Here is a 22,948-nt window from a genome sequence, read left to right on the forward strand (position 1 = left end):
TTTAAGTCTTTGTTGAATTTGTTACAATATTGTTTCTGTTTTATGTTTTGGGTTTTGTTTTTTTTTTTCCGGCTGCAAGGCATGTGGGATCTTAGTTCCCCAACCAGGGATCAAACTTGTATGCCCTGCATTAGAAGGTGAAATCTTAAATACTGGCCTGCCAGGGAGATGCCCACAAACCTGTTATCCCTCGGGATTTCCCAGGTTTGTCATGGTACTGGTCTCCTTCCTTGGCCATTGAGCTCAAAACCTGTCTTTATAATTCCTCCCTGACTTGGTTCTCACACAGGCTAGGGCCAGACCTTGTTATTTCTGCCTCCTAAGCATCTCTCCCAGTCATTGCAGTAACTTTCTCTATGATCCTCTCTACTTCTCCAGAGTGGCGCCCCATTTCAGTTTGAACCATGCCCTTTCCCACTCTGCTTAAAATTAACACGGGTTGTTTTCTTTTGCCCTTGGAGTTTCTCAGTCTTTCTGTTTCTGTAGAAGAGTAACCCCCATTTCTTGTAAGCACCCTCGTGTAATTAACTTTATTTCTACCATGTTTTTTCCCCATATCGTATATATTCAATACATGCTTGTTAGATGGAAGACAAAAAATATGTTAAATAGTTAGTTGATTTAAAAGTCATGTGCCACAGAAACAGACATATGAATCAATGGAACAGAATAGAGAGCCAAGAAATAAACCTACAGACTTCTGGTTAATTAATCTTCGACTAAGGAAGCAAGAATATACAATGGGGGAAAGACAGTCTCTACAGCAAGTAGTGTTGGGGAAGTTGGGTAGCCACATGTAAACTGAAATTAGAACATACCCTCACACTGTACACAAAATAAACTCAAAATGACTTAAAGACTTAAATATAAGATATGGTATCATAACAATTCCTAGAAGAGCTCATAGGCAAAACATTCTCTGACGTAAATCATACCAATGCTTTCTTAGGTCAGTTTCCCAAGGTAATAGAAATAAAGACAAAAATAAACAAATGGGACCTAGTCAAACTTACAAGCTTTTCCACAGCAAAGGAAACTATAAACAAAATGAAGACAACCCACAGAATAGGAGAAAATATTTGCAAGTGGTGTGACTGACAGGTGTATATTTCCAAAATATACAAATAACTCATACAACAACAACAAAAAAACAACTCAATTGAAAAATGAGCAGAAGGCATTAATAGACATTTCTCTGAAGAAATAATATAAATGGATAATAGGCACTTGAAAAGATGCTCAACATTGCTTATTATTAGAGAAACGCAAATCAAAACTACAATGTGTATCACCTCACACTGGTCAGAATGACCATCATTAGAAAGTCTACAGATAACAAATGCTGGAGAGGATGTGGCAGAAAGGGAACTCTCTTACACTGTTGGGGAATACAAGTTGTTCCAGCCACTGTGGAAAGGGGTATTCTCAGAAAACTGAGAATAGAATTACCGTATGTCCAGCAACCCCACTCCTGGAATATATCCAGACAAAACTCAATCCAAAATGATACAAGCACCTCTGTGTTCCTAGTAATACTATTCAAAATAGCCAAGATATGCAAACAAGTGAAATGTCTATTGATGGATGAATGGATAAACACAATGTGGTACATATATATAATGTAATATAAAAAAATGAAATAATGCCATTTGCAGCAATGTGGATGCAACTAGAAATTATCATACTAAGTGAATGAAGTCAGAAAGACAAATACCATATGATATCACTTATATGTGGAATCTAAAATATGAGACAAATGAACCTATCTACAAAACAGAAACAGACTCTCAAACTTACAGAACAGACTTGTGATTGCCCTGGGGGAGGGGGGTTGGGTGGGATGGTGTGGGAGGGAAGGTTGGGGTTAGCAGGTGTAAACTCTTGTATATGGAATGGATAAACAAGGTCCTACTGTATAGCACAGAGAATTATATGCAATATACTATGATAAACCATAATGGAAAAGAATACTTAAAAAGGAAGATGTGTGTGTGTGTATAACTGAGTCACTTTGCTATGCAGCTGAAATTAACGCAACATTGTAAATCAACTATACTTAAAAAGTTCCATATTCCAGGCACTGTTCTAGCTGTTGGGTACATAACAGTGAGCCATACAATCCTTCACCCCATGGAGTTTATATTTCAGCGCTATACTACCCATACTATAGCCATCGACCACATATGGCTTTGTGCACTTATAATGGGGTGAGTCTGAACTGACGTGCACTGTAACATACACACCAGATCTCCAAATTTTAGTACCAAAAAACGTAAGCTATCTATTTAATAATTTTGATGTTGACTACATTTTGAAACACCAATTTTTGGATACATGAGGTTAAAGAAGAAACAGTAAAATTAATCTTCCCTGCTTATGTTTACTTCTTTTTTAGTTTGGGTACTAGAAATTTTTAAATTAAACATGTACTCACGTTATATTTCAATTGTCTAGTGCTGCCCTAGAGGGAGGACAGAGAGAGAGGACGTAAATAAATAAAAATATACTTGTATGTATTAGGTGATGAGAGCCACGAAAAAGAATGAAGTGGGGTAATGGGGGCAGAGACTGGCCTGGGATGGGCAGGGGGCTCTCTAGTGCATGGGCGGCTCAGGGAAGGCCTCTGTGGTCTTGAAGGAGGTGAGGGAGGGAGCTGGGCTGCTCTGGGGTGACCTCAAGCAGGGCGGAGGCAACAACAGATGTCAGCTTCTGATTCAGGAATGCGCCTTTATGTTTCCAGAGAAGCTGGGAGGGAGGGAGCCGGGGACAGTGCAGTGGTAGAACAAAGTCCAAGCACTATCCTAAGTTCGAACCACTCGTAGTAAATCCAGACTCAAAACCACAGCAGTAGGCAAACCTTTCCTTGCCTCTCTGCATTGCCTGGATTTAGAAGACGTGGAAGAGTCTTGGAAGCTATGTACAGAAGGCGTTTTTGAATTCTTTAATTTTTGTGGCAATGAGCATAAGATTCGGAATAGAATATTTTTATTATTATAAGGTTTCAAATTGAATTGTGTTTCTTTTCTCCTGGACAGTTGTTATTTACCTAGTTTCTCTGGTTAGGTTTTTGTAAGGGTAGGTCTCAGGTGTAGAGGTTACACAGTGTTTCTAATGATCTGTTCTTCAGTATTGACATAAAGTGTGGTAAATATATAGGTGGTAAAAGCGTGAATTAAATGCCCTCAGAACACATGATGGTAAGACAGAGCAGGCAGGGGCTGAAGCGTTCAACACAGTTAGGTCACTGAAATAAGTTCATGGAAAGCTAACTAGAAGAAAGGAAGCAGTCTGGGTGCACTGCACAGTTTTCATTATTATTTCTTTATTATTATTCCTCATTATTTCATTACTATTGATTCCTCATAGAAGTTCCCATAAGGAGGATCCCCATGTACATGAAGGCACCAAGGCACAGACAGGTTACAGAGCTTTCTCAGAAACACAGTTAATTGGGATAGAGCCAGGATTCTGTTTCCCACATTCTCTGAATTCTATAGATTGGATCAAGCCTTTTCAAAACCGTCCTTCGGTGCAAGCAGAAGAGTCCTGTCTCCCACTCTCCACCACACCCTCTAATGAGCAGAGTCACACCACAATTGCGTATATCAGCTCCTGTGTATATACACAGTCATAGGTCTTCCTATATAAAGTGACTCTGTGGGTCCCGTATCATTGAGACTATATGCTTGAAGCACTGAGGATGCGGTGTATCGAACATTTAATCCCATTAAAGACTATATGTATTAGTAGGACAAGTTAGGGGGAAGACAGAGGACTGGGCAGGCCTGAGAACTGTGGGCATGCAGCAGCAGATAGAGGACAGGGTACTTATGTACAACTTCAATACAGTGTTGATTTCTAGGACACACCACAGTATTAAAGCTATGGATGGAGCACATCAGAGAACAAAAGACATATTGACCTTGCTCCTTCCTCCAGGTGCTTGGGGGTCTAGATGAATCAGGTAAATGTGTAGAAAATACACACTATACTTGATTCATTTGATTTCTTGTCTTTCATCAGATGATTTCATGCAAATAGGAAAAAAACAAAATGGTAAAGAACACTTTAAGGTGAAAGGCACCAGCCCTCCGCTCCATGTTTAATCAGTTTTGTCCTTAATCCTGTAGTCCTCCTAGCCTTATCTCTGTAAATTTAAAATATGGGGGTATGTTGCTGTTTCTTGATGTATCAATATTAGGTAGTCTTTCATTTCTCTGCTCTGAATAGTGGGGACTTTGCTTACTTACTTAGAGTACTTTCCCTTTGGTTTCTTGCTTGTTATTATCTGTGGTTTGGTTTTCTATTGGTCATCTTTCAAATAGCACACAGAAACCTCTCGGTCTCGTTCCATGTGTGTTCACCCTCCTTTCTTGGTCTGGCAGCACAAGCATTCGTATGATGTTCCTACCTTCTGTCCACCACCCCTTCCACTTTCTTCATCTCACATCTGTCCACGCGGTACCTTTATTCTTATGTATTCAAGGTTGAGGCCATCCAGGTGCTGTTCTGCAAACATAAATTTGAGCCTTTCTTGTTTTATTCAGAGGTTGACACTACTGTTGAAAATCAATAGTCATTATGATAGAAAATGGTGTTCGCTGCTTCCTCTTTCAGAACTTCGCTGAGATCTGTAGGTGGCTGATTGGTCTCCTCCTTTTCTGTTTACTCTTATGAATCAATTACGTTTGTATTTCCTTGCTGTCATTTTAAATAAGTCTTGGGAAGGCGGAAAGGCCAGCAAGTGTTAAGTCTGCCATCTGGAACTCACTGGCCACAGCAACTTCCTTGCTGGTCAGGGCCACAGAGGAGCCTGGGGAGGTGCAGTCCCCGTGTGCAACGTGGACCCAGAGCGTGCCTGGGGTCACACAGATGTGGACCTTAAAGGTCCTTCTACCGCTATTTACCTCATCATTAGCTAGAGGGAGCCTGACCTCCAAAACACTGGATGGGGGGGGGAGTTTCTGATTACCAGCAGGGGGCTTTGTGCTGGAAAGAAAGAAACTTTTGGTGGGATAAGTCACTGATGCCTTGGGGTTTATTTGTTACAGCAGCATAGTCTAGTATGACTTTGACTAATACAGTTTCTGGGAGCTGAAAGGGACCTTGACTTTATGCCCCCACCCTTAACTTTATAGCTGTAGAAGGATTTGTGGGGTGAACACGCTGTTAGTGGGTGAAGCCTGGCCTGGCCCCTCGGCTCCTGGTCTTCTGCCATCTCATATAGTATAAGACATCTGTGGAAATATCTCCTGACTTACAGTAGGAGCATAATTTATATTCTGTGATTTTATATTGTCAGGCACGTTTACAAAGTGGCTTTAAAAATAAGTGTTAATTGCATGGCACTCTGGTGTTCAGACTGAGATGTTTATGAGATAGCCACAGCGTTTAAAATTTCTCATTTAAAATGTGCTGGCCAGAAGCTAGTTAGCATCTGGATAACTTCCAAGGATTTGCTGCTGCTCTAATGGACTTGGTCTGTGGGGGAGCAGGGGTTAGATTTGATGAAACGGTTTCCCGTAATGCGACTGGCCATTAATTGGCAGGGTTTGCTGAACTGAGAGTGTGCTTCTACCTGCCAAGGACGGCTGGGCTCAGGCCAGGCCAGGCCAGGGGAAGGAAGGGAGGGGAGGGGAGGGGAGGGCAGCGTGAGTGGCAGGGCACTTCCCGTCTAGTCTTTCTCGGAGAGGCTCAGTGCCTGCAGCCCAGCAGCCACAGTATGTAAATTCCTCCTCCTCTGGCCTGTGTTAAGAAGAGGATTAATACACTTGGAGACCTATTTCTGTTACTCACTTGCTGACATAGCCTGCACCCTCTCTGCACCTCGGTGACAGGCTGTGAGGGCAATCGTCCATCCCCCAAAAGTCAGATCTCAGTGTTGTGAGAAGGTAACTAAAAGCTGCCAGGGGGTGTGGAAGGCCCACTGCAGGAAAGTAGAGCATCTCCCTCAATTAGAAATGCTTTGTGTTTCTAGTCTGTTATACAGAAACCCCTTTAAGGTTCAATTCTGATTTTATTAAATAGAAAGAACACAGAGCTTTTAATGAAATGAGTTAGTGATCTTTCTTCATTCAAAATTCATTTTAAACAAATTAAAATTTTATCACACGAATTTAATTTTTCAAGAAGTTTCTTTTCCAAAAAGTAAAATGCCTTCGCTCTCAGGGTCCCTAGTCTGGACATTTAAATTTATGGAATGAATTAACAAACACTCCTGGTCATGCCCTTCTTTGAAGCTGGAGGTCAGATTGCCTCGTATTCACTCAGTTGGAATACATAGGCCCCGTGGTTTATGAGATAACTATGTGTTCGCAGAGTGCATCTGTCCTGCATTTCCTCACTGCCCCGTGTAGCCCCTGAGATGCTGCAGGAATGCTGTGGCATTCACCTGTCCGGGTGATGCATCTGCTGTCTCAGGGAGGGGGTGCTGCAAGGCCGGAGTTCCTTCCTCTGCACTGCTGGGTCAGGTTGACTGGCCCGTCACCTGGCGGGGCTCCGAAATGATGGAGCCGAAAGCAGGCGCACTGTGTGGTGGAGTGGAAGGTCAGACACAGCTCTGAGTCCCCTTTTGACGGGGAAGGACCAGCAACTCAGAGACAGCGGGAGCGGTCCTGGAGACTTGTGTAGGGCAGGTGTGGGGACCTCAGGAGTGGGACGTGAGTAGGATAAAGCGTATCAATCTCAAAGCTATAAGGGACCGCACAGATTTTTTAAATCGCCTTTTTACTTAGTACTGGTACTTTTAATAATGAAAAGGTCACATATATTAAATCAAAGCTATTGGATATTCATTCATTTGCTTCAAAATCATATACTGAATGTCAGGAGCCTCCTGGGGAAATGTGAGGGGGATGAAAGGGTAGGGGAGGGAGAGAAAGGTTCACAAAATTAGTAAGTGCCTTAACCCTTGAGGAAAAGTCCAGAAGGTGAACTAAGTCTGATATGAATAATTAGGATGCCATGCAGAGTGAGAAAAACAGACCCATGGGAATACTTTCATCTTGGAGGTGGGAGGCAGGAGAAAGGAAGGACTTCCTGAAGGAGAGGTGCATTTGATGTGATCCTGGAAGACAGACAGGATTTTTAAAGTGGATTGAGAAAAGGTCTGGGCAGCAGGGAGCATCCTGTGTATTACTCTGTCATGTCTGACTCTTTGCGACCCCATGGACTGTGGCCCGCCAGGCTCCTCTGTCCTTGGGATTCTCCAGGCAAGGGTACTGGAGTGGGTTGCCATGCCCTCCTCCAGGGGATCTTCCTGACCCAGGGATCGAACCCAGGGCTCCCACATTGCAGGCAGTTTCTTTGCCATCTGAGCCTATTCCCTTTGCCAGGGAAGCCAACAGGACAGTAAGAAGGGCGTTTCCTCACCCCAATCAGGAGCCGTGGTCGGGGGCAGTGGGCGAAGCGACTGCGCTGCCAACAGTTCTTTGTGCACCACTGCTCATCACGTGGAATAGAGTGTGGTGTTCCAGGAACAGGACCTCTTTTCATTCCCAGCCAACTCTGGGAGAAGCACTCTGTCTACCCATTTCCAAAATGGGGAAAGTGAGTGTCTAAAAAGAAATTAAAAACTGGCCCAGGTTGTACACAGTGAAAGGTAGAATCAAACCTAGATAGTGCCACCCCAGAACCAGGACAGCACACTTCCTTGGTGCTGAAATCAAGGAGACCCAGGTGCCGGGGACAGAATGGGTAAAATTTGGGCTGTCTTAGAAATCTGGCACCTGTGCTTCCTAGAACCTGGGGTAACATCCCCAGGGAGGGGAACCCAGTAGGGCTTGAGTCAGGATATGGGGAAGTGTAGCTGGGACATCACATTAGTCATTAGCCATAGGTGCCACTGAGCACGTCAAATATGGCTTATCCAAGCATTAAGTGTAGTCTAGATGTGAAATACACTCTGGATTTCAAAGCTCTAGTTTGAAAAAGAATGTAAACTGTCTCATTAATAATTTTATATTGAAAACACATTGAAATGAATCTAAAACTACATTTTAAGTAGAATGTATTGTTGTTATTCAGTCACTAAGTCCTGTCCGACTCTTTGAGACCCCATGGACTGCAGCACGCCAGGCTTCCCTGTCCTTCACTATCTGTTGGAGTTTGCTCAAACTCAGGTCCACTGAATCAGTGACATTATCCAATCATGTCATCCTCTGCCACCCCCTTCTCCTTTTGCTTTTGATCTTTCCTAGCATCAGGGTCTTTGCTAATAAGTCAGCTCTTTGCATTAGGTAGCCAAAGTATTGGAGCTTCAGCATCAGTCCTTCCAATGAATATCCAGGATTAATTTCCTTCAGGATTGTCTGGTTTGATCTCCTTGCTGTCCAAGGGACTCTCAAGAGTTCTCTCCAGCACCACAGTTCAAAAGCATCGGTTCTTCGGCACTCAGCCTACTTTATGGTCCAGCTCTCACATCCGTACATGACTACTGGAAAAACCATAGCTTTGACTATATGGACCTTTGTTAGCAAAGTGATGTTGCTGCCTTTTATTTTTTTCCCCAAACTTTAAAGTTTTTGTCTCTGCTCTTTAATATGTTGTCTAGGTTTGTCATAGCTTTCCTTCCAAGAGTAAGCGCCTTTTAATTTCATGGCTGCAGTCACCATCTACAGTGATTTTGGAGCCCAAGTGAAATGTATAATAAAATTAAGTTCACCTGTTTCTTTTCTACTGTTTAAAACTATGATGACTAGAAGAGAGAGAGAGAGAGAGAGTGTGTGTGTGTGTGTGTGTAAAACCATATATGTATATCTCTCACATTATATTTTTATTGGCCAACACTAGTTTGGAATGCCGTGTTAAGCAATTTGGAATTTATAGGAGTAGAAAGTAAGTTTTCTTCCCCAATTTTGTTTAAGGCTAGTCGTTTTCTTCATGAGGCTTATAGGTATCTCAAAGATCCAATGAAAGTCTTCACTACCTCACTGTGCACTGGTCTTTGCTGTGGAGAATTGTCACATCTGCCATGTGAAGGTAATCTCAGAATGACCGCCTGGTATTGGCTTTATTGTACAGTTTGAAAGGACAGCACATTGTGATCATGCCATATTCACCACGGAGAGTTTGCACATCTCAGGAGAGAATAAATCCTTTGCTATTTCTTTGGAATTAATGGTTGACTAAGTAAGACTATACCATGACTTTTGAAATAATGAAGTGGCCTTAGGATGGCCTCATATACATGATTCATATAATGTCTCTGGCACCATAAAGCCATAGGTTATCACATATTTGCCTGTGGGGGCCTGCTTTTAAGAATGGCCAAGAGAGTTTGAGGAATTTTAAATTCTCTTGATGCTGCAGATATACTTATAACATAGAAAAAGAGTCGTCCTGACGCTCTTTTTAATTTGTCACCCTTCAAGATGTACAGTTACTAATTTGTCAGTTCTGGATACTTCCTCCCTATAATCCCATGTTCTTTAACAACAATATTCTAGATTGTAACTCAAAGTTCCTGATATTATTTACTTTTCCACTCCCAATGTCAGAGGCTCAACTCTGCTGGGCTCTGATAAAGCTTTTGCGGTACAAATTCTTGGCTGGACTTTCATTCCTCAGATCTCTGGCTCCAGAAAGCATTTGTTTGGCATTTGGTGTGCACAGAATTCAGGACTTGGAAGAGAGTAAGAAGGAATGTTTCTGCAGTTATTGTGAAAGCAGCTTCCTTCGGGCCACAGTAACTCAGGCATAGCCACAGGCACTTAGCCAGAAATGGCCTGAAATGCAGAGTTGGTGAACACAAATGGACTGTATGGAAATCAGAGTTTCACCTTCACCCCCTGCTATTGGAATAACAACTTCCTTGTCCCCATGACCTTCTTCAGTTCCTGGAAACAGGCCCCTGCCTTGGGGGCCTTGTCCCTTGCCTTCATCTCCTTACTCAGCTCCTGAAGAAAACAGGTCCATCTCAAACCCTCCTATACTGTTGGTAGAAATGTAAGTTGGTGCAGCTACTATGGAAAACAGTATGGAGGTTCCTCAGAAAACTAAAAGAAGAATTACCATATGATCCAGCAACCCCACTCCTGGGCACATACCCAGACAAAACTATAATTCAAAAAGACACATGCACCCGTGTTCACGGCAGCACTGTCCACAATAGCCAAGACACAGAAGCCACCTAAATGTCCGTCAGCATGTGAATAGATAAAGGAGACGTGAACATGTATACAATGGAATACTACTCAGCCATAAAAAAGAACAAAATAATGCCATTTGCAGCAATATGGATAAACCTAGAGATTATCATATTAAGTGAAGTCACAGAGAAACATATGTATCATATGATATTGCTTATATGTGGGATCTAAAATATGACACAAATGAACTTATCTACAGAACAGAAACACTCTCAGATATAGAGAACAGATTTGTGGTTGTCAAGGGATTCGGAGGTTGGGGTCAGCAGATGCAAACTATTATATATAGAATGGATAAACAGCCAGGTCCTACTGTATAGCACAGAGAACCATATTCAATATCCTGTGATAAACTATAATGGAAAAGAATATTAAAAAACAGTATATATGTATGTGCCTATGTATGTGTGTGTGTATATATATCCGAATCACTTTGCTGCTCAGCAGAAATTAACACAACATTGTAAATCAACTATACTTCCAAAAAATAAATGTCAGGGAAGATAGAGGGGGGAAAAAGAAAGAAAGTAGGCCCATCTCCTGGACCAGTTTCTAAGCTGATATTGTGAAGGAAATTCGTGAACCACTCTCTCTCTCAGAATAACTCTTAATGAGTGCCTTCTTTGAGATGGGAGATTTCTGCTCCAGCCTTGAGATTCCTTTGCTGGATATCTGACTGATGCCTGAAATTCCCAGAAGAGCTGGGCCCCAGGTGCCCCGTCAGTCCTAGCCCTCTGCAGTTAACCGCCCCCTGCTGGCTTGATTCATGGGCTCCTGTCGTGCATCAGCTATGCATGTGTGTGGGCCTAGGACCCAAGCCTCCTTCTCTGACTGATTCTTATCCCCTAGGCCTAAGGCTACTCAGAGTACCTGGTTCCTATGTATCTAGCTGGATCCTGGGTTTCCAGGTGTGGTGATCTTAGGAGGTTGGCGGGATCTGTGATTCCAGCCACCTCTGGAGTTAATACTAGAATGATGTATCCCTGGCCTCTGCCAGGTTCCCCCAAAAGTTCCTGTGTGTGTGGTCAGCCCCTGTAGCTGTGACAGTTACCCATAGTCAGCTCCCACCTTGCCCTGCTCAGCTTACCTTTTCCATCTTCCCGGCTAAGCGTCTCACATCCACCAGGGTCCATTCCCTGCACAGCCTGGGCTGTGACTTTGCCCCATTCCAGGTCAGGTATGTGTGTGCCCGGAGCCTGGGCTCCCTCACTTGCCAAGGTGGCCTGGTTGGAGGGACATGGTTTTGTGTTGCCTCCCAGATCCTACCTGCATGTTCCCCTGCCCCACTTCCCTCTTTCCCAGAGCTGGAGCCTACCTGAGTGCTCCTGCCAGATCTCCTCCCTGCCTGGAATCAGACCTCCCATGGCTGTGGGTTGTCTGCCTCTCTGAGTCCCATTTCTGCAGGTCCTGGGCTTTTGCCATGCGGCCCTGCCCTTCTGACACTCCCCTTCCCTTCCTGCCTTCCCCTTTATTCTCTTGGGTAAGCTCCCTTGCCATCTAAATGAGAGGATCCTAAACCAGATCCTAAAAGCTTCTATTTCTGTAAGAGTGTAAACAGCTTTGTGTGGTCCTGAATTAGACTCATAATATCCTACACTGCCTGCTGTGCTTAGGGATATGCATGATAAGGAGGGGAGGAAAGTGAAAGCGAAAGTCGCTCAGTTGTGTCCGAATCTTTGTGACCCCATGGACTACACAGTTCAGGTAATTCTCCAGGCCGGAATACTGGAGTGGGTAGCCTTTCTCCAGGGGATCTTCCCAACCCAGGGATCAAACCCAGGTTTCCTGCATTGCAGGGGGATTCTTTACCAGCTGAGCCACAAGGGAAGCCCAAGAATACTGGAGTGGGTAGCCGACCCCTTCTCCAGCAGATCTTCCCAACCCGGGAGTCGAACAGGGGTCTCTTGCATTGCAGGGGGATTCTGTACCAGCTGAGCCACAAGGGAAGCCCAAGAAGGGCAGGAAACAGAGTCAATTCATTGTCAACTGTATTTTTAATCTTCCTTCCTTCATACAGTATTTCTTCATTTTTATGTGAATCTCGGAGCAGAGGCACGGGAGTGGTTATTTAATGCTAGACACTCAGTGGCACTACTTATCTTGCTGAGCATGTAAGAACTATAGCTTCATTGATGATGATTTGTTTTGTAACCAGAGGAAATGACATGTGACCTCAGGCACATCCCTTAGTCTTTTTGTGCCTCTGGTTTTCCCACTATGTGATGAGGATGATGAGGGTACCTGCCTGGACTGTGGTGGTGATGGTTTAGTTGCTAATTCATGTCTGACTGTTTTGTGACCCCCATGGACTGTAGCCCACCAGGCTCCTCTGTCCGTGGGATTTCCCAGGCAAGCGTACTGGAGTGGGTTGCCATTTCCTTCTCCAGGGGATCTTTCTGACCCAGGGATCGAACCCAAGTCTTCTGAGTTGGCAGGCAGATTCTTTACCAGCTGAGCCACAAAGGAAGCCCATATCTGCCTGGAATGTGGGGAGGTTAAATGAATTAGTAGATGGGAAGCCCCGTGGACAGTCCCAGGGGACATGGTAGAGACTCATGAGAACTCAGGGTGAGGTCTGTTTGTGCCTTTTTCTAGGCTGGTGTATCTGGTTCACCAATTAAATAAAGTTCTCTTTAAATATTCATATCTATTTAGTAAATTCAAATGGTTTTTATGGTTTAGCTTTTCCTAAAGCAAGATACTTTCCCCCTTTTTTCGCTGTTACATGATTTTCTACAGGCAGAAAAGAAATGCTTCTGTTTGTTTTGTAGCTGATGCTTAATTATTTAGACCTTTGATGTCTCTCTTCATTTGTACATTCACTTGTGTGTTGACCTGCTGTGGCCAGAGAAGACTCTTGGCTGACAGGATGGTTTTGTTTTTTTTTTTTTTCTTTAGACTCAGAAACTCTGATGCCTTTTATTTGGGGTGGTGGTTCTGTGCATTTCTGTTTCCCCGCAGGCTTTCTGTAGGAACTGTTCAGGGTTTCTGTTTCTTTCTGATTACAGAAACAAGGCATTTCTGTATGAAGCAGAAAACGGGCCAGTGGGCAGATGAGTGAGTTTTGAGAAAGTCACACTTTTCTGCTTTGACAGAATGAACACAAAGGGGAAACTTTTAAATAGAGGTAAAAGTTCTGAACATACACAGCCACCCTAGCAGGACTAACTGACCTTAGATGCAGCCACTCAGAGTGTTTGCTTTCTCCTGGAGACACGTTTCTGCCATGAAAGTGGTTTCCAAGGTCTTCTGTGTTGCAGACCCATCGTATGGTGGGCCTCCCTCCTAGACTGCTGCTTCATGAATCACATGGGCCAGTCCCTACCCCTGAGCTCCTTCACTCTGCCCCAATCTGTCATGAAAGGCTGTAGTGTTGTTGACGTGCTCACGGTATCACCCGACACAAAGGAGATTCCGCTGAACTGCTGCCGTTACTGAGAATGGCGGAGGATGCCTCTGGTCAGAAAAACTTGATCTGTTCTTCATGCCTCCCCTTTAACTATGGGAACCCTGTCCTAGAACTGACAGTATCAGACTTTGAAGTTGAGAAAGAATATCCTGGGATAGATGATGGAATTTTAGAGCTAAAGTGAAACTTAAAAATCAGTCCTGAATTCAAGTATAACCTGCTTGTTTTATCAACAAAGCATTAAGTCTCCAGGAGTTAAGCATGTTACATAAAGCAACACAGCAAATGAACACTGGCAGTCTCATCCTGTTTCCTCAATTGTGACAGTGTGTCTCTTGTTTAGGTTTTGTTTTCCAGTGTAGTTAAATATTCAGTTAAATGTCAAGAGATCTACACCTTCCCTCCCCTCCACAATTAGTTTCACAGGAATATTTAAACTCACTGCATTGCTTAAATGCAATTCATCATCATTTAAAATAATCCAGATGACATGATATTATACATTGAAAATCCAAAATATGCTATCAGAAAACTACTAGAGCTCATCAATGAATTCAGTAAAGTTGAAGGATACAAAATTAATACACAAAAATCTCTTGCATTTCTATACACTAACAACAAAAGATCAGAAAGAGGTCCTTGGCTAAGAGGAGACTCTGCCTTGGGCCCGCCAGTGTAATAAACTGCACTTCACTATCTGCATTGTCCTTCTGAGTGAGTTTGTTTCCTGGAAAGCGTGGCTATAACATTTGGTGCATGGGCCGGGAAACTCCTCACTTTGAGGAGACAGGTCTCGTTTGAGGCCACCCCGAGGCTTTGTAGCTTGAATCTCCTAGAGGGGGGAAGGCGCCTCGCCCCTCTGGAAGGATTCTGCTTCTTAACGCCCGGACCTTTCACGTCAGCAGGTAGTGGACGGCAGCAGGGGAACTGAGCGCTCAGGTGAGGAGGAACCCACCCAGCAGGGTGGAAGAGGGGGCCTGATCACCCCCCTGGAAGGGACTAGAAGGAGCGGGGACCCACAGGAGCCTGGAATAGGCAGGCGGCGATTGCTTGGTACACAGGTCGACGAGCGTGCCAGGGTTTAGGAAGGAAATTTGTGAAGGTCATTTAGGAGGTGTGTCCATGCCGTCTCGGGGAAAATTATTACCAAGCGATCGCCAGGGGATTTTTAGGATAGGAAACTGGCCCTTGTATGCTCATATTCTGCCCTCCCCCAGGAGGTGTCCTGTCTGCTGTGAAATTCTTGACCCCCTCGGAATTGTTAGGCTAGAAGGAGGGGGATACAGAAGTGAGTATGAATTGGCTTTTCCGGAGATGGCCTGGGACATGGGATATTTAACCCATCTGTGTTTTCATTCGCACCTGATCAAGCCCACCAAGGCAGAATGGACTTTAAGGGAGAAACAGTCTTGGACCATGTGATGTTCTGGTTCAGCTATGCTGACTGGCAGGTGAAGACACGCCGATCCCCCTTCTCCCTCTGGGGTCTGGCAGGTAAGGCTCTTCTCACCCCAATTAGGAAGGAGGCAGAATGGCAATTTAAGTGTCACTGAGTGGAAATATCAGAAGTACATAGGGTACTGAGAACTTCGTAGACAGAATGAAAAGGAAAAGTAGAAGAAGGTCCGAGAAGGTAAGCAAGATGGGGGAAAGTGAATCTAAGGCAACTGTATTGGAGTGCATGATTAAAAATTTAAAGAAGGGATTAGGAGACTATGGGGTGAAGATGAAGCCTGGGGGGGGGGGCGCGCGGGGAAGAGAGAGAAAAAAAAAAAAAAGATCAGAAAGAGGAATTAAGGAAACGATCACATTTATCATCACATAGAAAAAGAATACCTAGAAATACACCTACCTAAGGAGACAATGGACTTGTCCTCTGAAAATTGTAAGATGCTGATGAAAGAAATTGAAGATGACACAGATGGAAAGATATACCATGTTCTTGGATTAGAAGAATCACTATTGTCAAAATGACTATACTACCCAAGGCAATCTACAGATTCTATGTAATCCCTATTAAATTATCAATGGCATTTTTCACAAAACTAGTACAAAATAATTTTTAAATTTGTATGGAAACACAAAAGAATAGCCAAACCCTGAACAGCCAAAGCAATTCTGAGAAAGAGTCAGGAATCAGTTGGAGGAATCAGGGCCCCCAACTTTAGAATATACTGCAAAACTACAATCATCAAAACACTGTGGTACTGGCACAAAAACAGAAATAAACATCAGTGGAACAGGATACAAAGCCCAGAAATGAACCAATGTACCTGTGATCAGTTAATCTACAACAAAGAGGGCAAGAATATACAGTGGAGAAAAGACACTCTCTTCAATAAGTGGTGCTGGGAAAACTGAACAGGTACATGTAAAAGAATGAAATTAGAACATTCTCTAACACCATACACAGAAATAAACTCAAAATGGGTTAAAGATTTAAATGTAAGACTAGAATCTATAAAACTCTTAGAGGAAAACATAGGCAGAACACTGTTTGACAAACTGCAGCATATCTTTTTGGATCTACCTCCTAGAGTAATGAATAAAAACAAAAATAAACAAACAGGACCTCATTAAACTTAAAAACTTTTGCACAGCCAAGAAAATCATAAACTTAAAAGACAACTCACAGAATGGGAGAAAATATTTTAAGTGGAGCAACTGACAAGGGGTTAATCTTCAAAATATATAAGCAGCTTATGCAGTTCAATATAAACAGAAAACCAGCCTAGTCAAAAATGGGTTGAAGATGTAAATAGGTTTTTCTCCAAAGATGACATACAGATGACCAAAAAAAAAAAAAAAAAAGCACATGAAAAGATGCTCAATATCACTATTAGAGAAATGCAAATCAAAGTTACAGTAAGGTATCAATTCACACTAGTCAGAATGGCCATCATCAAAAAGTCTACAAACAATAAATGCTGGAGAGGGTATGGAGAAAAGGTAACCCTCCTACACCGTTGGTGGGAATGTAAATTCTTATAGCCACAATGGAGAACACTATAGAGGTTCCTTAAAAAACTGAATCTAGAACGGCCATATGATCCACCAATCCCACTCTTGGGCATATATCTAGAGAAAACCACAATTCACAAAGATTAAGATGTTAGCATTTTGCACAAGGCCAAAGAATAAAATGTAAAGGAGAAACTAGTCTTGCAGTTCCTTCTGTCAAATTTTCTTGACTTTCACCATTAAGAAGGAACAGTGTAGCTTAAGGGATCAACATATAATTTGAAAAGGTCATCACAGATCAGACTGTTCTTTGTTCTTGCCCTTTCCTTTGCCGGTCACTGCTTGGCGTGACAACCATGGCTGGGTTCTGGTCCACTCATACTGAGGCTTCCTTTTTTAGCCACAGTTTAAATCCGGTGCATGAACCTATCTGCTTCCCTAATAACAACAGCCTGACTCTGGTGTGTTAGTCTTCCACAGACAGAGCTGCCTTCAGCATTCTTGGGGCAAGATGCCAGGACAACAGAAAGGGCGTTCCTTATGACTGGAATATTATCCCTATTGAAAAACAATCTTTTTTTCTTACAAGTCAGGGTCTTAGACACTTTATCTTCACCAGGGTTTCCAGGCAGGGATTCAATGCATTTTGCTCACATCTTTGTCTCCAAACTTTCAAGAAGGAAGGGTGTGTGAACATCCAGAGTGCCTTTTCTGTGCCAGGCATCCCCTTAACAGCATCTCAGGCCAGGGTGAAGCCCCTGGATTGGGGTTCAGACACACTTCTGCTCTTTATCCTCAGAGACACACCTGTCTCTGTGATGTGGGCCACTTGGTGCTTCTGTGTTCCAGGCCTGCCAACAATCAGAGGAATCAGAGGTACACAAGAACCAGGGGAGAGAAGGATGGAAAACAAAACAGAAAAGTACTCTGGCAGTTTAGTGTGAGAGGTGCTGTTACGAGGGGAATGTAGCCTTATGAAATGTGTGCACGTGTACATCCAGTAGACAGTTTTATAAAGCAAACTGGCATTCCATGTACATAGTTTTCTCCTGCTTGATATTATATTAAGCAATGTCCTATGTCATTATATAAGGCTATTTTATACCATGAAGTGAAAGTCACTTAGTTGTGTCTGACTCTTTGCAACCCCATGGACTGTAGCCCACCAGGCTCCTCTGTCCATGGAATTCTCCAGGCAGGAATACTGGAGTGGGCGGGCAGCCATTCCCTTCTCCAGGGGATCTTCCTAACCCAGGGATCAAACGTAGGTCTCCCACATTGCAGGCGGATTCTTTACCATCTGAGCCACCAGGAAAGCCCAACTATATAGTAATATCACATCATTTCATATCACATCATGTAAAATCATATGAATGGGTCTTAATCTAGTTAACCATGCCTTGATTACTGGATATTTGGCTTGTTTATGATTTTTATAATATAAAGAATGGCACAGGGAGCATCTTTGTGTTTTGTGAAATTTTGTCATCTTCTCCAGTCTTTTTACCCTTAAACACCTATCCCTAAAAATAGGATGGCCAACTTCAATATGTGAAATAAAACCTTCCCAGGCCACTGAGCCACACCACTGAGCTGGTTTCCAGAGGGTCGCACCAGTTTTGTTTGCTCACTTGTGGTACGTTTCATGTTTGCTCCTGAAACTTGTGGACAGCATCCAAGTGAATGCGCACCGCGTTGAGATCTTTATGGCAAGCACTGTTTGGCAAAGGATCTCTGTTTATAGTCAATTAAGCAAATAGACAGCTGAGTTCCACGTCAGACCTAACAATGTTAACAGCTCAATGGACTTAGTACCTCTCTGAGCTTTCAGAATAGGAAACCTGTGTTAAGTACCGGTCAGAGTAACAGAAGAGAGCCACATCACTCGAGTTTCCTTTAAACTCGCTGTGTGTCAGGACTGAAAGGCAGAAGGGACCACCACGGACCTTCTAAGAAACAACGAGCTCTTGAGACTTGGTGCCGGAATGAAAAATGTGCTCTCTGAACCCTGCTGAAAGCCTCGCGTGATACATATCTCTGAGGAATTAGTGTTGTTCATTTTAGGCCTGACATGCCAGATGTCTGGATTTTATAGAAATAGGAATTAGATAATTTGTTTTGTATCTTAGGTATATCAATGTAATCAACAAAGACAAATCATCTTTTGAAAATTAAATGAGGTACTTGTTTGCTCTGGAGGTTTCCTGCTGTGGACATGATGATGGAGCTGGTATGAACAGACTTTTTGTTCTAATGACCCTGACTCTTGTGTTCTAAAAGGTATCTAGGGCACCCTTGACTGAGATTGTGTTTAAAGAAAAGAAGCAGTCTTAATGCTCTAGGAATTTGGATGGGATTTATCCAGATTTGGATGACATAAACTTATTAAACTTGGGACATAATTGTTTGATGGCTGACCACAATGTATGACATCCTCCTTTGGTCTACACTTTTTTTTTTTTTTTTTAATAAATCCTGTCCTTCTGTTTAATATTATAAAAGTTTTGTGGTGGCCCCATCCAGTGAGGAAAAACAAATGGAAACACCTCATCACGGTTTCGTGTCCCTTTCCCCTGGTGGAGGTCCTGTTCTTGGAGCAGGTCTTTAGGGCTGGAGTGGAAGCGAGCATCCTTTCCTTGTTGGGAGGAAGTTCTCAGCTCAGGATGGCTGCCCCGGGGGTGGGCTCTGGGCAGCATGACTCTGTGTGTTGTGGGGCTTCTGCCTAGTGCTTGAAGTCCTGTAGCTGGTCTCCTGGCTCCTTTCCTTAAGTTACCCGGTAGAAGAGCATTGCCCTCCGAGATCTGTACATTCCCCTGGAATTACCTCTTAATTAACTTTTCTGGTGCTTAATCATCATAAGCCCTATTTAATATCTAGGCAGTGTAGGAAAGTGCCAGATGGGATTTCTTTTATTAGCAATAAGATAAGGTCCCCCGGAGCCTGTTAGATCAATTCTTATTAGACATTGACTCACAGGGCCAAGAGTTCACCCGTTCTCTCTTGCTCTTACAATGCAGTTTAGCATTTAGATGGGCTTTGTAGAGACACTCAAACGTAATGGATCCTGGTCATTTCAGTATGTCTAAATCTGCGAATCTTTATAGCAACAGTGTGCGTTTGTTGTATTCATGTGCTTTGGGGAAAAGAAAGTGAAAGTTGCTCAGTCATGTCCGACTCTTTACAACCCCATGGACTGTATAGTCCATGAAATTCTCCAGGAAAAGAGAACCAGTATCATTTAGGAAAAAACCAGAACTCATCTGACTCATCCTCCCATTCCAAATAACCCCACAAAACCAAACCAAAACAAATTGGGGATAGGCATTTGAAACTACCATGTAACATGCTTTGGAACTATTAAAAATCTTGCTCTAATAGGCTCATATATTCCTGGGTTGGATCATAAATTATTTCCTTTATGGAGAGCAACATGGCTGTAACTCTCATAATCACAAATGTGTATAGCCTGTGGCCTAGTGATTTCATTTCTAAGAATTATCCTAGAGATACACTTCATACACATTTGAAGTGACGTATGTTTGTGTTATAACTGTAACATTACTTGAAATATAACCAATAAGTTACCGAGAAAATAAATCATGGTATATCCCAACAATGGAATATGCTAGTTGTTATAAAAAAAAAAAAAAAAAGACTGAGGAAGCATTTATACTAATGTACAAAGATCTCCAAGATACATTAAGTGAAAAATAAGCCTCAGGAAAATGGAATAATACAGTTTCAATACAATAATACAATTTAAAAGGGACAAAATTTTTTAAAAAAGCAAAAAAAAAAAAAAAAAAAAACAGAATAAAGACAGAGAGAAATAGGGAAAGAAGAGAAAAGGAGGGGAAGGGAAGGAGAGATACTCTGTATATGTATGAAATATCTTTGGAAGGATACACAGCTTTGAGAGGATGGAAATTGGGTAGTAAAAAACAAAATTAAGAGTAAATTTTTATATATTTTCTAAATTTTGAACCATGTCAATATAAAACCTAGTGAAACATTTTTAAGTGGATCCTAAAAACCATTCGTAAGTGTCATAATTGCTTGTTTGATGCTGGTGAATGAATACTGAGGGTTCATCAAAAGTATATTTCCTTTTCCTGACACTCGAAAATAATGTGATTGTATATATATGTGAATGAAATATTGTTTATGAGTTTCCACTTTTTCTTCTAAGCAGGGCACTGAGAGTAATATTTATTTTTGTATTTATTGTCTATCACTATGTAACCCTATGTAATCACTGCAGATGGTGACTGCAGCCATGAAATTAAAAGATGCTTACTCCTTGGAAGGAAAGTTATGACCAACCTAGACAGCATATTAAAAAGCAGAGACATTACTTTGCCAACAAAGGTCCGTCTAGTCAAGGCTATGGTTTTTCCAGTGGTCATGTATGGATGTGAGAGTTGGACTGTGAAGAAAGCTGAGTGCCAAAGAATTGATGATTTTGAACTGTGGTGTTGGGGAAGACTCTTGAGAGTCCCTTGGACTGCAAGGAGATCCAACCAGTCCATCCTAAAGGAGATCAGTCCTGGGTGTTCATTGGAAGGACTAATGCTGAAGCTGAAATTCCAATACTTTGGCCACCTGATGCGAAGAGCTGATTCATTGGAAGAGACCCTGATGCTGGGAAAGATTGAGGGCAGGAGGAGAAGGGGACGGCAGAGGATGAGATGGTTAGATGGCATCACTGACTCAATGGACATGGGTTTGGGTGGACTCTGGGAGCTGGTGATGGACAGGGAGGCATGGTGTGCTGCGATTCATGGGGTCACAAAGAGTTGGACATGACTGAGCGACTGAACTGAAGTATGTAACCCTGAAACTTTAAACATATAGTAGACTTCATTAATATTTTGCTGGAAATTAATTCTTCTGCTTTTATGGTGTTCATTAAATATTGGTACTTCTATGAGCTTTATAAAGTCTTGATTAGAACACCTGGGAAAGTGTCTGAGGAGGTCTGGATGAGCCTCCTTCCTATCCATAAGGAAGAAGAGCCCAGAGAAGTTAATGGATGTGTGTAAGGCAGGGATCACTGGTGGTTTTTATGTTTTCTTTGGCTACCTTAAGAATATGTCTTTGGCTCAAGAAATCACAAGTATCCATATGCATTTAACCTCCTTCCAAATGCCTGTTGAAATAATAGCTATTCCATCAACAAACCTGAAACTCAGGAGTAGGGGGTGCACCTTCCAGTCTCAAACCAAAGGACTTCTCTGACATTCAAGAATTCAAAATTACTTTAAAATTGTTCAGACAATGGAAATTCATCAAACCTCAGATTAAGGGAAAATGAAATATAAAATAAATGGTGAGTGATTAAACCTTTAAAATTTGAGTTAATGTTAAATAATTGTTCTTATGATTGTACAACTTAATGTGACATAAGAAATAATTCTTAAGCAAGAAAAAAGTATATAAAGCATTAATAATCAGAATATAAAGGTTACGATTCTTTTACTTGATGAGGGACAAAAAGAGGAGAGAAAGCCACATGGACATATCTTTAGATTCTGTTTTATTCTTTATGGGGATAGGGACAGGAATATTAAATGGTTTAAAAATAGCAAGTCATTGCTTAAAAGTTTTGAGAGACTACATATTACTTCTGGATGACCACAGAAAGCAAGAAAAAAATCAAAGTTTTGATCCCTAAAGAAAAAGATATTGGGCTGGAGGGGAGGGACAATGCAGCTGCAAGAAGCACAAGATAAAATGACACAAGAAGATCACATTTATTATCACAGTCAATGTGAATTTGTTAGACTTATTGAAACATAAAGGCCCTCAAATTTAATAATTAAAAAAAAGTTAAGTGCAATCACTTTGAGAATACAGCTGACCAGCACTTTGCTTTCAGCCTTATGAGACCCTAAGAAGAGGCCTCAGCTAAAACACTCAGATTCCTGACCCACAGAAACTGAGATAATAAATTTAGCAGCAAAGCAGTGTTGTTACTAAGGTTAAAGAATGGGTTAGAGGCAACATTTGAAGAGATAGATGAAAAGCTCCCATCAAGATATTCATGAAGCCCAGCATTCCCAAGCAGGATACCAAAAATAAATCTATACCTTGACTCATTTAGTGAAACTGTAGACCAACAAAGACCAACAGAAGATCTCAAAAGTAGCCACAGGTAAAAGGTATACTTCGGAAGACTAACAACCAAACTGACTCTTGATTGTCAGCAGCAGTGGAATGATACCTTACATGTGTGGAGAGCTATTTCAATATAAAATTGGCAGGTTTTGGTGATGGACTGACCATGAGGTCATGGAGGAAACTTTTCAAGAGTAACTATCAAGTTCCCAGAATGCACACAATACCTTCACTGAGAAAGGGAATAAAGAAAGTCAGGTTTGTGTGGAGACCTTCATGAATTAGCTTTTGGATGAGTTTGAGGTGCTTTGAG

General features: G+C 42.2%; 1 protein-coding gene across 1 annotated transcript in view; it reads left to right on the forward strand.

Annotated features, from left to right (window-relative positions):
• Positions 1 to 22,948, forward strand: part of MYRIP (myosin VIIA and Rab interacting protein) — a 216,081-nt gene that overhangs the window by 30,401 nt on the left and 162,732 nt on the right. The window lies entirely within an intron of this gene.

Source organism: Dama dama, chromosome 24 (assembly GCF_033118175.1).
Source record: "Dama dama isolate Ldn47 chromosome 24, ASM3311817v1, whole genome shotgun sequence".
NCBI lineage: Eukaryota > Metazoa > Chordata > Mammalia > Artiodactyla > Cervidae > Dama > Dama dama.